The sequence below is a fragment of the Elaeis guineensis genome, chromosome 14, assembly GCF_000442705.2.
Source record: "Elaeis guineensis isolate ETL-2024a chromosome 14, EG11, whole genome shotgun sequence".
Lineage (NCBI taxonomy): Eukaryota > Viridiplantae > Streptophyta > Magnoliopsida > Arecales > Arecaceae > Elaeis > Elaeis guineensis.
The window spans coordinates 4,629,374-4,648,474 of NC_026006.2; positions in this window are offsets into that span (position 1 = coordinate 4,629,374).

Genomic DNA, 19,101 nt, shown 5'->3' on the forward strand with positions numbered 1-19,101 from the left:
CAATCACATTAGGTCAAGGCAATAAGCAAAGGGTTAGCACAAATACATTTGCACTGAACCCAATTGAAAACTTGAGTTAATTCATGTGCTAGCAATTCAATTAACCCATTGAATTTACAACAAATTTAAATTGATTGGACCAAGATCAAATTTCTATTGTGTGACCCATTGGGTTTCAAATCTAGCCAATAATAGATCCAAACTCTCGACGTAACCCTAATCTGATTGGATTAGGTCAGCTCGAGAGTCCCAATAAACTAGGATTCTTCCTAATTTATTCTAGAATTAAACTCTTTTAATTTTGATGAGTTTATAAGTCAAGATTAATATCTAGCAACATATTATAACTATCTAAAAAATTTAAAATTTGATAAAACTATCAAAATTATCCTTCCGTGGTGAGTTACCATGCAATTCAATCCTTCGATCATACAACATCCTGAAAAGGCTATGGGCATGAAAATATGTCAAACCTAAATACCTAACTATATATATCTTGACCAGATGATGACCATCTTATGAGATCATATAAGATATACTCTCCTCTTACATGGAGTGACCGATTCTTTATTGACCACTCACAATCTTTATATACACTTTGTCATACCCAGAATATCGCACACATATCTTAAAGTGGTGTGTTAGGGAATAAACTAAAGTAAGGGTCTATGTACACAAGGTACCATGGTAATCTCAGATCAAAAGATCACATGCACCACTCCCACTAAAGAACCATCTGTTGACATGCTGAAAGACTCCATCAGATATTCTTTCTGTGGATCTATTCAGTGAACTCATTCTCTAATGAGCACCTACATCTTTATATTAGTGTCACCACACAAGTGGTTATGAGTCTATCGAGCATACATAGGATGTACCAGTCTTATCAGAGTCATTGATCTCCGACTCGATGATCCAATGACTAAAAATATTTTAGATTAGGGCTATCAAAATTTTAGATCTCACTGGCATGATCTCATCATAGCCCTAAAATCATTGCCCTAATCTATGAAGTTTATCATAATCATATAAATATGATGCAGCAAATGATAAAATATAATACCTCATAAATAAAAAATAACTAATGTCATGCAAATGAGCAGAAAGATAATAAAGAAAAATTTCATTGCATCCTCATGCGATTGACTTGTAAGGCACTATTCATCCAATCTCCCACTTGCACTAAAGCCAATCGCCCTTGTAACTGATGCCCATGCAATCAAGGTAGCGATTACACTGCTGTTGTATAAGGCTTAGTGAACTAATCCATTATGATGTTCTTAATATTAATTTATTTTATGATCATATCATGAATGAGGTGAAAATGCCTAGGATGTGTGTGGGTATATAGTGAGACCAAATCCAACTTGATGATGAACCCTTCATCAGGCAACTTTCCTTAGCAATCTTTACTAACAGCAATTAACTGAGTCAAATGCATTTTGCTGCTTGAAACTCTTCAAATTTACTGCTTCTCTAGTACTTCTCAAGTACTATGAGTGTGCTTTTCATAATTTTCAAAAGATCCTAACATGAATCTGTCTGAAATCAATGATTATGTATAGAACATAATTCACATCAGGCTTAGTACATTGAATATATGGGTAAGTAAACTCCTTTACACCTATTCATGTTGAATCTTTTCAACAGTAAATTCTATATACCTTGACTGGGACAAGTCCTACATCCACTTACATCTATCCCTATAGATGCCAAGTATATTGGATGCTTAACCTAAGTCTTTTTTCATAAAAAATTCTATGATAAGCAAGCCATTGATCGAGTGCAACATCGGGACTACCTTTCCAATATACTATATGTCACCCACATACATAATTAAAAAATTAGTGAAACTCCCACTTATCTTTTTGCACACATATATGATTCATTTATATTTGATATAGTCAAATATTTTGACTATCTTATCAAAAATAAAAGTATCATCTCCTCAATATCTACCTGAATTGACAAATGCATTTGCCCTTCCACTAGAGATTACTTCTTTAGATAGTGTGTGGCAATAGCAAGAATCCGAATAGGCATCCCTGACAGCAACTTGTTGGGTCATACACATAGGTGCTTCAACTATAGTCCACACTTGGTTGATGTACAAGGAGTACATTTCGGATATCAAGAATTCAGGCCAACTGTCAGAGTCTCTACTCATGATAATCTCTGAATAGATCAAAAAATATTATTCATAATAATGTATGGTGTATAGTCATTCTCAATGACAAACCCATATTTTGAGTGGTACATTACACACTCAGATTGATCTTTCGGTGTATATCATGGTCGTGCCTCATCACTGGGCACATCCGATTGAGGATTAACTTATGGACACTCCATAGGTTAAGATAGGATAGTTTACAGGTCTTGAACTTCTCAAGTTCAATTATCCTCCCACTGTCTCCTTTTAAAAAAATTTCTTTTCCTAAATAGTGGCATACCTACTGATAAAACACCTTTTGTCAAGTAAGGGTGGTAGAAATAGTATCACATACAATTCTTTTAGGATAACCTATATACTTATAAAAATCTGTTCTAGTACGAACTTATGTACATTAACTCTTTTCACATAAGCGGGCAACCTGCCTCTTCCTTTTTCATATCTCATATGGAGTGCTCGTAATAGATTTTTTATAGTATCTAATTCATATAGCAATTTTTAGGAGATATTCCCAGAAAGAGAATCAAAATCTGTGAAGCAAATTAAAGAACACACCATATCTTATATGAAGTGTCCATATCTAGGTTGAGATATTATTAATCTTAGAACATCCATATGTTCAAGACCTAATACCTTGCTTGCCCTGAGATATGTGACCATCATATATATATTTCTTGTTCTCATCAATATGAAGAACAACATTATTGAGTGACAAAAATATAAGACCATAACTATAAAATTTATCAGAATAATAGTAACTTTTACTATTAACATTAATTTCAAATCTATGTTACAATAATATAGGGATTGAAATAATATTTCTGATAAATAATGGTCTACTAGTTTCTAAATAAATAGGTTCCTACAGCCTTAGCATGAATGGACTATCCATCAGTGTCAAAAGGCAAGTAGTCACCTCACTTCAGCTTTATAGGTCTAGCAACACTTTGTATATGAGGAACCTATAATAGGTATCACATACCTAAAAATTCTGAAGTTGAAATCCTGAATGATTATTAGTTTGTATCACATACAAACTATTAGCAGATGCAACTTTTGCATCCTGCTATAGCTTCATACTTGCAAGATAATTCTAACAATTTATTACTCATCAATGCTGTAACAATATTAGATACCTATAGTGAAGATATTCTTCACCTTCTATTCCTCAACCATTCCTTTAAGTTCGGTTAATTTTAAAAATATCCTAAGCAGCAAACATAAAGATGCAAATATATATAAAAACATAAAAAAAGACTACTCATGATGACATGCACAAGGTAGACAAGGATTTTTATCTAATTGTGTTTCTCACTATTTTAACAAATTTTATAGCCCTTAAGTATGAAATCGAGGAACCTTTTCATGAGGTTACTTAGTGAGATTGAGATCCCAGTTCCTCATAAAAAATTTTGTAGATAGCACAACAAGCTCCTATGAGTTCAAGAGTAACTCTTTATCAATTGCATCTCATGCAACTCTCAACATAATTTTTATCTCTAAAATATTTATAGCCCTATAGATAGCACAACTGTTAGAAAACCGTTACGGTTTCGTATGTATGTTCAAAACTTTTTCTAGACATCTACGTAGTGAAAATAAATAAATTAAAATAATTTTAATTTATTCATGTATCAGATCAGATATAAAAATTATAGTAAGGATCTTGATACGAATATGTACCCATGATTTAAACTCTGAAATAGAAAAATAAACTCTTAAGAAAAACAAATGGAGATCAGATCTCCATACCTCGAATCCTATGGATGTTCTGGATTCTTGATCGTAGCCATGCATGCGCTCAACCTCTACTGGTATCCACATGGAGCTATCTGATTAGAGCATTAAGATCACTGGTATGCTAGCACCTCACAGATCTTGCTCCTCATCCTTGGATCTAGATCTCTTCTTCTAGATCTTGAAGAAGGAGATCGCTGCGCAAACTCTTTCGCACAGATCCGATGGGATCTGAACCAGATCACCATGAAGAGAAGAAGAATCATTCTTCTTCTCTTTTTCTCACTCTTTTCTCTTCTTAGATCTCCATCAGATCTTGGTGTAGAGGATGGAGGGCGTTGGGATGTGTAAGAAAGAAAGAAAGGTAGCACATGAAAACAATTTTCATGTCTTAAAGAAGGCATCCATATCTCATGCCAAAACTCTTCTTTTTTTTCAAATTTTTATCACACACCCTCTTAATCCTCACACCCCCTTAGAGATAAAGATCTGATCTTATAAAATAGGAAATATATGGTGTGTAATAAAGGAATGATATAAGTGGTGCGCCAAAAGAAATCGAGAAGATCTTTCACATACAAAAATAGCACACATCCTCTTTCTTTAATTTTTTTGTCACATAAAAAAATACTTCTATGCCCTAGTTTTAGATATTTTTATCTTATTTTGAATCAAATTTAAATAAAAAAAATTTGGATGAAAAAAAATTCTAGATAAGATGGGGCGCCAACTATTGGCGCCCCCTCTCCTTTCACGCACGTGAAGAAAAAAGGATGAGAAAAATAATGCCCTACTTCTCTTTTTAGTATAATTTCTCGAGAGAAAATCTTAGAGAACTTGAGCTCTCTAAGTCATAGTTCATCTGGTTCATGTAGAGCCTCAATCAGGTTCAAATCGAGTTCGAAACAAGCTGAACTCAAAAAGACTGTCAAGCTTGATCCAATCAGGCTTGAAATCCAAATTTGATTTGGATAATTGAACCTAATTAATATTAAATTAAACTAAATCTAATTATATTAAATTAAATTTAAATTAATTAAAATTTAATTCATAATATAATCAGTCTCAAAAAAAATTACAACACTTGCAATTAAGTTCTTGCGCTAACAATTAGTAGCTGCCAAAATTATAACGCTTACAAATTAGTAGTTTCTAATATTCAAACTATCAATATAATTAATAATTCAAATATAATCTAAGCCATTGATCAGGTCAAGCTTCTTTTGTGTATGACCTCTCAGATTTTATTTTATCTGGTAGTGAGATATACCATGATCTCCATCATAGTATCATCGAAACTCTTTTTGATGGACTGAAATGATTCCAACTTACCTCAACAAAGATCGTTGATCCGAAAATGATCTTAGTGAGTTCTCATGATCTACCAGTGATGTCTAGCAATATATAGTGGTAACCCAGCAGAATAGAAAAGTGAATCCTTAGGTGCAGTTATCATGTGATATAATCTCTCTATCGAGAGTTCCGACTTGACGGAGGTCATGGAGAACTCATCAAACCCCATCATTAGTTATATGCTAGATTGACTTGACTCGAGTTCATTTGTGAGTCCCATAGAAATTCTTTTTCAGTATTCACACTTACTCTGGCCAGAGATTTTTCTGAACTCAGTCTTACGAATTGCATAGGACTTCTTCTTTTCTACCAAGGTCAATAGATTTCATCTAGGTGTATCCTACTCCAAACAGTGAACCTAAACCTACATAGCCAATATATACAGCAAGGACCCATATGGCTAGGGTCCAGGAGAATGTGCAGTCAAACTATATAGCCTTGCTGTGAATAGCCAACACACCGTAGGTCAAAAGATCAGTCACACTACTGCAGCATCAAAAAAATCACTGACGAATGAGTAGATATCCAAGTGGTTTCTCATGTTGGTCACGCTCAGTGCAAGTTATTCTCTAACAACCATCTGTACTCTCACCCCAGTGTCTCTACACCGCAGACTTGAGACTCATCTGCCCTAAAAGGAGATGATCCATGCATCGATCTCGAATGGATTGATCACTGTCCTCCATGACGATCTTTCGATCGAAAGTATTTAAAAATTAACCACTAATGATGTATGTCTCAAATTCTCAACACCTTGAGAATATACAAAATTATTTTTATTAATTTTTAAGATAAATCATGGACACATATATATGATTGGTTATTAAGACTACCCAACAAGTACAAAATATGTCCTAGAGAAAAGTATGTGTCAACCAAGATTGGCTTCTAAGGCACACATCCAACAAACTCCCACTTACACTAAAGCTAATCTGCCATATACTTGAGCCCCATCTTCTGAAGATAGGCTTCAGTGTTTAGCTGGCTAAGTGACTTGGGTCTACCACTATCATGTGGAGCTACTTTCTTCACCTCCATGTATTTCTACTTAAGGTAATCACATATATCTATTCTATGTGCATGGACTTCTGATGAGACCTGAGCTCCTTAGTGAGGGTTATGGACCATTATCTTTATAGTACAATGTCATAGCATCCAATGATATGACATCTAAGTCTGCAACTATCATAGGAACCAGAATGTATCTTGTACATCTATAGCATATTCAGCTTTCACTGGTCGATTATTTGGAACCCTTCCAATAAATCAAACCAATATAACTCAAGAATACATGCTGATGTAGATACTCTACCATCAGTATCAGTGTATCCTTCCACTCTTAGCTCTAACCCTTTTTTAAAGATGAGAAATAATCTCTTAGTACTTCTCAAGTACTTAGGGATATTTTCACAGCAATCCAATGCTCCTAGCATGGATTCGACTAATATCTGCTCGTGACTTTCATAGCAAGACATACCAAGTTAAGTACATAGTATGGCATACACCTATGTCCAAGAGGATAATGGATCTCTCTTGGAGGTTTCAATGCTGAACCCTTTCAGCACCTCTTCTATGTACTTATCTATGAAAATCAAACATCTTTTTAGGATCTATCTCTATAAACTTTTTATTTCTGAAATGTTTAACCTAGGTCTTTGAAAAAAAAATTCTATATGTAACCACAGCATAATCGATGTCAGTATGGGACCCTCCCACTGACCTTCATGTAACTACATGATTCCTCATATCATGTCGCTGTAGGTTTTGGGATCATCCTTGTGTTCCCAATCTCCCTCGAGAAATACTTTCTCTGAATCCTTTATGAGAATATCAAGTATCTTTCTAATGGATAAGAGATCCTACTAGATCTACGAGGTGGAAGAAGTATTGCATATATTGGCTCATCTTAAATAAATTGTATAGGTCTTGTGACTCGTTGTTCTTTGGAGACTTTCTCTTTGAGTTCATCCTTTCATTGTTTCTAAGAAAATAGTATGATTGCTCATAATCACATTGTGAACCACTGAGAAGAAAAAGTGATATCTTAAACATCTTTTGGGATACCCTATAAATGAGTTCTCACCGATCTATCTTCTAACTTGTCCACCATATTATATCTCATATGGTGTGGTGAAACCAACTTTAGAGGTAACCTAATTTAAATTTTAAAAATTAAATCTTATTCTTAAAAAAATAATAATTGAACTAGTGATATTCATAATGGATTGGACCATATCTCATATAGTGCCATCGCTTCTCACAGATATACCATTGAGTTGAGGTGTACAAGGAGAATTCCATCATGAGACTATGTCATTTTCTTTAGATAATTGATAAATTTTCTATTTGGTATTGCATCTTTGATCTGATCGAAGTACTTTTAGGATATTTTTGATTTATCTTTTCTACTTCACATCTGAATTCTTTGAATCTTTTAAAGTCTTTAAGATTTGTATCTCACATATATATCTATACCATGACTGTTCATCGATAAAGGTGATGAAGTAGTGATAACCTCCTAGTCTGGCTCATCAAATGGGCCATGCACATCATATGTCTACTAGGATAAGTATTTCAGTGATTCTATTTCTTTAACCCATAAAGGATAGTTTGATCATTAATCCTCAAAGAGATGATTCACAGACTACATATGACTTAACAGTCAATGAGCTCAAAGATCCATTTTCTTCAGTCGATAGATCATTTCTTCTCATGCATGACCTAGCTAAAGGAACCATCTATATACTTTAGGTTATTTGATTTTGGATCTCTCAGACCCAATGGCATTCATTGTTTTACTCAAATAATTTTTAAATACATCACTATGCAAATGATCAAGAATCAAATCTAAATGGTAATCATCGAGATTAGGTGCCCATGGCCTAGTGTAACTTTTACACCATTACTGACTCAACAGAGTCACTTCACCCTACCTCGGTTCTCTTCCTTCCCTAGACCTTATATTAATGTGCGTAATATGCACTAAAGTCTAATGAAAAAGAGAAAATCATAAGATCAATTTTGAGCAATTCGACATACCTTCCGAAGGTATGTAAATATTTCTTTTAGATTCTCCAGGTATGTACCTTTAAACTTTTCAAGGTCTCTTAGTTACTAGCATATCGATCAATTCAGTTAAGGTGCTATAATATTTATTCATATAATAGTTTCATAAACTATCTGTATGAATTAGAAATTACAGGATCAAATTCAGTAACAATTTTTTATGCATAGTCATATCGAGCTTTTCAAGCTCTTCAATATCTTTGATCATCGATCATGGATAAACTGCCCATTATGCATCTCATGCATTATGTGACTCCAATCATCTCACAACTATTACAGATGAATTAACATGTCTTTGGCAATCTACATATCCTTATGCATATATTGGATCTCATCAACTATGGAATCCAATTTATAACATCTAACTTAATTATCAATGTCCAACCATTTGTCAAGTATAGCTCGTTGACTATGGATTGGACAAGCTGATGGCATTGGGTTAATCTGATCAAGAATATGACTTAATTTTTAAAAGCTAAGAACTATTCTTAAATTTTTGAGCCAGAATATATAATCAATTTCGGTTAAGTGGTAGATATCAAGGATTCGAGCTAGAGTGTTAGAAGCTGAAAGAATTGATCACAGAGAGTAAAGATTTAATTAGATGATTGTACTTGTAATAGTTTATTCTAGAGACTTTAAAATTAAATAAAAGGCTCCCACTAATTTTTTTGAATCTCTCACACTCTTCGAATAGAGAAACAAAAATCCTAACACGATAAATGATTCTAGTGAGTGCTACGGTCCCATCGATGTACGGCACCTCATCTAACAGTTATTGATGACACGTATATCAATGTGTGGATAACTCTTTGTTCAGATACTTCCCAAGCATGTTGCAATGACTTGGTCTCTAAGTCCTGTGGCCTCACCTAACAGTTATTGGCACATACCTTAGTTAAGTCTTTCCACCGTTCACCAGTGAGTGTAAAGCCATCAATGGATCCCTCACCTAATAGTTATTGAGCCCAACCCCATCTTTATCCTGGGGTATCTGATGCCAATAGAGTAGTTGTGCCTTTCTGATGCAACTAAACTACTGTAACCAGCCGAGAATGATCAACGTCGGAAAAGGCACCCACATTTCTACTATGGTGGAAGACCAGTAGACTTAATATTTAGTGAGAAGATTTGGGTTCACGTCTCTTCTAATTAGTCACATGCATCTGATGTAGTGACTAGTATGATTTAGGTCAGCACATTTCATTTCTGACCAACCTAGTCGGCATGGGTGAACTCGGGTCAACAAGTAACCTAATACAAAACATAATCTCCAAGATGGCTAGGTAAGTAAAGATTAGTGGGGGTCCCCCTGTTGCTTTCCTCATACAACATCGCTGTTTGCATAATCGAGTCGATTCACCCAGGTACATGAATCGACTTGTTACAGTGAGTCGACACACACTGAAACAAACATAAACCTATAAACCTAGCCTACACAATTGAGTCGGCCCATCAGCAAATGAGCTGACCTATCAGGGTCTTGAGTCGACTTCAACAAAAATATGTTAACTCACCAAGCACTTAAGTTGACCCAATCAAAAATTAAGTTGACTCCACAAGCATACCAGTTATAGTTTTATGCTCTCATGCAAATAAATCCTATAGTTTTGGATCTAGAGTTTTGCAAAAAATTAAGTTTTAGATCGTGTATCAAATAATATATCAAATATAACATTTTATGATCTAAAACACATAAAAATACATGCATAATCTAATTTAAATTAAAATATATCACACATATAATTTTTTATTCGCTATTCATCTCCATAGGAAACATCATAGTTGGCACCCCTACATGTCATAAGAGAGAACCCATCGAATTGAAAGAAGAGTGCCCTATAAGCCAATCGTAAGTGTGTTACAATGGAACTTTCTTTAAAATTTTTTAACTCATAAAATGATATTTATTATTTTAGGCATTGATTAATCATATTAGCAGCATCTTAATATGTCTAAGATTATGATGAACCCCAAAGATTAGGATAATAATTTTAGGAGACATGAATGGGTCATGCTAGTGAGACCTAAAATCCTAAAATCTTAATCTTAAATATTCCTGGTCGTAGGAGCATTGAGTCAGAGATCAATGTTCCAGATAGACTAGCACATCCTATATATGCTCAATGGAGAGGGTGGCAGATCTCACTAGCCACTTGTGTGAGATACTAATACAAGGATGTGGATGCTCATTTGAGAAATGAGTCCACTGAATTGACTCGATGAAAGAGAACATCTAATGGAAGCCTTATTTGCATGTCAAAGATGGTTCTCTAAGTGAGAGTTGTGTAAGTGATCCTTAGACCTGAAACCATCATGAAATCTTGTGCACATGAATCCATATTTTGGTTCATACCCAAGCATGGCATAAGACATATACGGGATGTTCTGGATATGGTGGAGTGTGTATGAAGGTTGTGAGTAGGTCAATATGGAATCGACACACCTAGTAAGACGAGATCGCATCCTGTGTATTATCAATCTTAGATGACTCAGAAAAGTCTTTTGGCCAAAAGCAGGAAGGAGATTAGAAAGAGTTTCTAATGCTTCTTCATTAGAGTCATTATTAGTTAATTGAGAATCGATATGAATATGTGTTTGAGTTTGAGATGATTCCATACTCATGAATATATTCAGGGTGCAAGGATGATCGAAGGATTGAATTGCACGATAATTTACCACTGAAGGGTAGATTTGATATTTCTATCAAATTCTACATCTTCTAGATAGTCATGATATATTTCTAGATGTCAATCTTAACTTATAGACTTTTAACTAAATTAAAGAGTTTAATTCGATTGCCAATTAGAAATGATTCTAATTATTGAACTCGGGTTAGCTCGATTGGATCAAAATCGATTAGATTAAAATCTAATCAAATTTGGTTAACTTATACCCAGACCTACTACCAGCTAGATGTGGAACCCAATGGGTCACACACATATGGAAATTGACCAAGGACCCTTTTGAAAAAGGTTGATTGGAATTTTGGATTCAATCAGGGTTCCGATAAGCATGCTAGCACGTGTGGAAACCCTTGCTCTTTTGGAGACCAATTTGGTCCCATCCCTTGCTAATTAGCTAGCTTAATTTAGTAAAAATTTGGGTCAAGACATGTCACCTAGAAGCAGCCCAAATTGGGACACCACATCCCATGTTAACACCAATTATGAAGAGTCCAAGTTGTGGTGGACTCTTGGTGCAAAATAGGTTCTGCGTACAAGTGTTGGCATGGGCAGAAGAAAAAATATTATTTTTTATAGGATTAAAATTATGTGTATAGCTCACATCACCCTCCATCCTCTTGTACATATCTTAAAGCATGAAATATATTTTTTCTAAAATTTTTGGGGAAGATAAAAAAATAGAAAATGAAGGATGTCTCACACGCACTCGCAAAAGCATTGCATCTCTCCATAATTTGGAGAGTTCTTCTCCCTATCAAATGCTGTTATATTGGAATGATTTTTGGTGATAACATTTTAAATTTGATAAGCTATTTTTGATAATTTTTCTAAAGTTTTTTCAGGCTTATCTGGATGCCACACGCATGCCATAAGTCAGTCCTAATGCCTGCACGCATGGTGATCAGCACTTGCGTAAAGAGGTGCGAGCATAGCATCCTTCCATGAGAATTTTATCACTATTTTTCATTTTATAGAATTATATTGAATTCTAAATCCATGTAAATTTTTGAAATTTGTTTTGATTTGAGAAGGGACATGAAAATATCCCTTCTTTGGTTGCACGCGCACAGACCAGGGTGCTGATCGACGTATCATGGATAAGAGTCCTTCTGCTTGAAGGAACTCTTATCTCTGATAATCAAATCATATATGCCTTTTGAATAAGGCATGTTTCTCTCTTTTGGCATCCCTCTGGTGACTATAAATAGGCTGGGGCATTGGATATCTGATGAATCTAAGAGGGGTTTCCAATTTCTCTCCTGTTGCTCTCTTTTCTTTCTTACAACCTATCTAAGTTTTAGAACAAGGCTTTGGGATTTAAGACAAAGCCTTATCTAGTCCTAACAAGGGTTGTAAGGATCCTAAAAAATAAGAATCAGAAGTATAGAGGAGGTTCTAAGAGGGTGAGATCAGGTTCTTGAAGAAACTTGATCGGTACGAGGCTAGTCGAGTTCTAGGGGCTAGAACTCTTGAAGCAAGGTGAAGGAGTGCTGTCTTTGGTTCAATTTCTGTGTGGATTATCATTGGAGGGTAGACACTTAGATACCTTGTAAAAATTGAGATTAGCACTATAGGTATTCTTCTTATCCTAATTTATATTTATTATGTTTTGATTATTATAGTCAAGAGTTTCTGGGCATTAGGGCTTCCGGTGCATTGGGTGTTTTGAATGAAAATTTTAAATACCTAACCCTTCCACTGTGCCATCGGCCCAACAGTGGTATCAGAGCCTATCTTAATTTATGTAATCAAAGATTAAATTATTATCTTGATTATGATCAAGCATGAGTTTTTGGTTTGGTTCAAGTTGGGTCAAGGGTTGAATCCGATTGAACATCCAAACCCTATCATATCTTAGAGATATATTTTAAATATAAAATATATGATATATGTGTAGAATTTTTTTAGTAGCTTAGTACTCTAATTGGAGTTCATCACCAGGCCATCTGATCATAAGAGCAAGTAAGGTTCAGAGACCCTCTCTTCCTATTCAATAGGGTACTCTTATGGCGTGTAGGGGTGCCATTGTGATGTTTCAAGAAGAAGAACTGCGAAAAAAGAGTTTTATATTCATGCATATTATTAGAACTTCATGCATATATGATATGCTTGAGATGTTTAGTTATAATCATATAGTATGATTCTGCTTTCATATCTTAGAGATATGATAAGATGCCATAATTAGTTGTTATGATTATTAAGATGTAACTATTATAGTGCATTCTTGTGATAGATTGAATTAGGATGTGTTTGAGACCATTAAAATCCTCATAAAAATCATATTAAGTCATAGTATTGTGAACCATAAGCTGACATATTTTTTTGAATCGATTAATTAATTGGTGTCTAAGGAGTGTTTCAAGTGTGGTGGTTATTTAATTGGTTCTATTACTGGCCTGGCCAATTTTATTGGTATCTAAGACAAGTAATGGGGGGACCCCACCAATCTTAACACTTTTCTGATCAATTGGATTAGTTTGAATCTTGAATGAAGGTAACTTAGTATTTTAAATACTACTAAGGGCCTTCCTTCATGCTAGGTTAATGTTACATCATGAACTATGGCTAGTTTATTGTGTTACCATAAGGCTTATCATAAGGATTGATATAACATAATCTTGGTGCATAAAAGATGCTTACGGTAATTTTGGATATACTGCTTTGTTGTGCTAACACAAGGGCAGTTATATTCAATTTTGACTGTGTTGAAATGAAGGGTCTTACTTAACTAAAATATTATAGTTTGTTGTATTAACACAAGGCTAATAATATTTTAAAGGTCAAGATAAAATATTAAGAATTGCATGAGATGTAATTGGAAAGAGTTTCCTACCTATGAACTCATAAGGGTTTGTTGTGTTAACACAAGATCGTTATAAGGAATTAGGGTATCAATTTTACTAAGATAAATATAAAATATATCTCATTTACCATAGGAGAGAGCTATGGTATCTGATAAAATAGTGGGAGACATAACTAGTTTTAAAAGTCCTCATCTAGTTATGTATGTCAAACATGAGTGGTCTGCTTATACTATTATTTTATGTAGATTTAAGTCTACATTATGGCTTCTTTATTTTCACTCCATGATATAATAAATAAAACTATGTTGACCGATACAATTATGTGGATTGGTTAAGGAACTTACAAATTAGGTTTATATCGAAAAAGAACTCTGATATTCTGGATATTTCTAACCCTAGTTTGGTCAGTAATAATGAGAAGGTAATGATATCCGTATGGATATTATTTATGGTAAATTTGAAAATTGAGAGTATAATTATAAGAATAATCTTGTAAGATTGAAGTAGGGTGCAAGTGTAACACCAAAAGGTGTGTATATGATATAGACCTATTTTTCATTGAGTGATTCAGACTTTGATATTTGGGTATTGGATACTATCTATGGATCATACTTTTGTAGTTTGTTACTGCAACTACAGAATATCAAAGATCTAAAAAGAGGTAACCTTGAGCTTTATGGCGTAAGTGGAGAGTCCATTAGCGTAGAGACTGTGGGAATCTGTATGCTTGATTTATCTTTGGGCAAAACTTTAGAATTAAAAGACTGTTATTCATGCCAAAGGTCATTAAAAATATTATTTCTATACCTTTGTTATTAAAACAAGATTATGAAATAAAGCTAATGAAAAATGGATACTCCATTTTTTTTCTAATGAATTTTATGGCAGTGGTTATATTGATAATAATTTTTTAATTCTTACACTCAATAAAAATATTTTTTATATTGAAAGAAATATGAAAAGAAAGAGAGAAAATATGAATATCACATATCTCTAGCATTATCGCCTTGGTTGTATTAGTGAGTTAAGGATAAACAAGTTATACAAAGAAGAATTTTTTAACCCAAATGATTATGAATCGTTGGGAACTTATAAATCTTGTCTCATGGGTAAGATGACTAAGACTCTATTTTCTGGATATGAAAAGAGGACAGGTGAGTTGTTAGCTCTAGTACATATAGATGTATATAGACTGATAACAACTTAGGCCAGAAGAAGATACTCCTATTTTATTATCTTTACAGATGATTTATTAAGGTTTAGATATGTGTATCTTATGAAATATAAATTTGAAGCTTTTGATAAGTTCAAGGAGTACCAAGGTATGGTCGAGAAATAAACTGAAAAAAAAGTATCAAACTTCTTCAATCTGATCGAGGAGGAGAATACTTATCCATTGAATTTCTTGATCATCTTAAAAGTAAAGGTATTCTCTGAATGGATCCCTCCTAATATGCCTCAGTTAAATGGTGTAGCAGAAAGGAGAAATCATACTGTGATAGATATGATGCGGTCTATGATATACTTCATTGATCTCCCAATATCTTTCTAGGGATAATGCCCTAGAGACTGCCACATATATATTAAACAGAATGCCTTCAAAGTTTGTTGCAAGCACTCCATATGAGATATGGAATGAAAGGAAGTCTAATCTTAAATATCTTAAGACTTTGGACTGTCCTACTTATGTCAAAAATATTTTTGGATATAAGTTTAATGCTAGATCAGACAAGTATAGGTTTGTAGAGTATCTTAATAAAATTAATGGATATTATTTCAACCATCCTACTGAACAAAAGGTGTTTGTTAGTAGGCACGTCACTTTCTTGAAACATGAATTTATCCAAGAAGGAGGCAGTGGGAGGAATATTGAATTTATGAAAGTTCATGATCTACAAATCGATCCAGAAATACCAGTGGTTGGACCACAAAAAGATCTTCAATCAAAAGTACCCAAGGATAAGGTACATCCATAATATACACCTTCTCTCTGAAGGTCAGATAGAGTACGTCAAGCATCTCTGAGATATAATTTTATCATTGAGAATAATAATTCAATCAATATCATTTATGATGTTGATCCATTGACCTATTCGGAAGCTGTCATGAGTAGAGACTCAGACAGATGGCTGGAAGCTATGAAATCTGAGATGGACTTAGTGAATACCAACCAAGTGTAGACCTTGGTTGATGCACCTAAAGGTGCGACCCGAATAGGGTGCAAGTGGGTCTTCAAAAGGAAAATCGGAGTAGATAGCCAAAGAAAAAACTACAAAGCTAGGTTAGTGGTGAAGGGTTTCAGTCAAAGGCAAGGAATTGACTATGACGAAACCTTCTCACCAGTGGCTATGCTCAAGTTCGTCCGAATTTTGCTTGTTATAGCAGCATACTATGATTATGAAATCTGGTAGATGGATGTCAAGACCAATTTTCAATAGTAATCTAGAGGAAGAGGTCTATATGACTCAGCCAGAGAGATTTGTCTCAAGTGGGAGAGCAAATCAAGTATGCAGGCTAATGAGATCCATCTATGGATTGAAACAGATTTTGAGGAGCTGGAACATCTGATTTGCTATGACAGTCAAAGAGTTTGGCTTTATCAACAATACGGATGAACCATGTGTATATAAGAAGACAAGTGGAAGTATTATTGTTTTCTTGGTTCTGTATGTCGGTGACATACTGCTCATTGGGAATGATATCCCAATGATGCAATTGGTCAAAACTTGGCTATCAAATAAGTTTTTCATAAAAGACTAGGGTGAAGCATCCTATATACTGGGTATAAAGATCTATAGAGATAGATCTAAAAGGATGTTGGGCTTATCCCTGTCACGGTACATAGACCTCATATTAAAGAGATTTAATATAGAGGCAAGTAAGAAATATTACTTGTCTGTAAGTTATGGTATATATCTCTCTAAGAAAATATGTCTTAAAGACACCAGAAGAGAGGAAAAGGATGAATGAAATCTTTTATGCTTCGACTGTGGGATCAATTATGTATGCCATGCTATGTACCAAGTCTGATGTAGCTTATGCTTTGGGTATAGCTAGTAGATTTTAGGCTGATCTAAGGAAGAATCATTGGAAAGCAGATGATAGCAAGTCAATATCAGGGTATGTGTTTATCCTAATTGATGGGGCAGTAAGTTGGAAGAGTTCCAAACAGCAGATAGTAGCTGACTCAACTACTGAGCCAGAGTATGTTGCTGCTAGTGAAGCCATTAAGGAAGCTGTCTGGATGAAGAAACTCATCATGAATTTAAGAGTCATTCCTAAGATTGAAGGATCGATGTCACTCTATAGTGATAACACTGGGGTCGTTATTCAAAATAAGGAACCTAGGTCTCATTATAGATCTAAGCACATCCTCAGACATTTTCATCTCGTTAAAGATAAGATGTTGTCTTTGAACGAGTAGACAGAAAGAACAATATAGCAGATCTATTCATTAAAGCCATACCACAGCAGCTATATGATTGCCATCTTAATTGTATGAGATACAAAGGCGATTGACTTTAGTGCAAGTGGGAGATTGAAAGAAGAGTGCCCTATAAGCCAATCGTAAGTGTGTTGTGATGGGACTTTCTTTAAAATTTTTCAACTCATGAAACAACATTTATTATTTGAGACATTGATTCATCATATTAGCTACATCTTAATATATCTAAGATTATGATGAACCCCAAAGATTAAGATAATGATTTTAGGAGACATGAATGGGTCATGCTAGTGAGATCTAAAATCCTAATCTCAAATATTTCTGGTCATAAGAGCATTGAGTCGGAGATCAATGTTTCAGATAGACTGGCACATCCTATGTATGCTCAATGGAGAGGGTGACAGATCTCACTAGCCACTTGTGTGAGACACTAATACAAGGATGTGGGTGCTCATTTAAGAAATGAGTCCACTGAATTGACTCGATGAAAAAGAACATCTAATGGAAGTCTTATTTGCATGTCAAAGATGATTCTCTAAGTGAGAGTTGTACAAGTGATCCTCAGACCTGAAACCACCATGAAATCTTGTGCACATGAATTCATATTTTGGTTCATACCCAGGCATAGTAGATATGTATGGGGTATTCTAGATATGATGGAGTTAGTATGAAGGTTGTGAGTAGGTCAATATGAAATCGATCACTCCTAGTAAGAGGAGATCGCATCCTGTGTATTCTCAATCCTAGATGACTTAGAAAAATTTTTTGGCCAAAAGCAGAAAGGAGATTAGAAAGAGTTTCTAATGCTTCTTCATTGGAGTCATTATTGGTTAATTGAGAATCGATATGAATATGTGTTTGAGTTTGAGATGATTCCATACTCATGAATATATTTAGGATGCAAGAATGATCGAAGGATTGAATTGCATGATAATTTACCACTGAAGGGTAGATTGGTATTTTTATGAAATTTCATATTTTCTGGGTAGTCATGATATATTGCTAGATGTCAATCTTGACTTATAAATTTTTGACCAAATTAAAGAGTTTAATTCGATTGTCAATTAGAAATGATTCTAATTATTGAACTCGGGTTAGCTCGATTGGACCAAAATCGATTAGATTGAAATCTAATCAAATTTGGTCAACTTATACCCAGACCTACTACTGACTAGATGTTGAACCCAATGGGTCACACACATATAGAAATTGGCCAAGGGCCCTTTTGAAAAAGGTTGATTAGAATTTTGGATTCAATCAGGTTCCGGTAAGCATGCTAGCACGTGTGGAAACCCTTGCTCCTTTAGAGATCAATTTGGTCCCATCCCTTACTAATTAGCTAGCCCAATTTAGTAGATATTTAGGTCAGGACATGTCACCTGGAAGCTGTCCAAATTGGGGCACCACATCCCATGTTAACACCAATTATGAAGAGTCCAAGTTGTGGTGGACTCTTGGTGCAAAACAGGTTCTGCATACAAATGTTGGCATGGATAGAAGAAAAAATATTATTTTTTATGGGATTAAAATTATGTATGATAGCTCACATCACCCTCCATTCTCTGGTACATATCTCAAAGCATGAGATATATTTTTTTTAGAATTTTTTGGGAAGATAAAAAATTAGAAAAAGAAGGATGTCTCGCATGTGTACAGAAGTGTCGCATCTCTCTATGATTTGGAGAGTCTTTCTCTCTATCAAATGCCTTTAGATAGGAAAAATTTTATGTGATAATGTTCTAAATTTGATAAGATATTTTTGATAATTTTTTTGAAATTTTTTCAGACTTATTTCGATGCCACACGGATGCCATAAGTCGGTCCTGATGCCTGCGCACG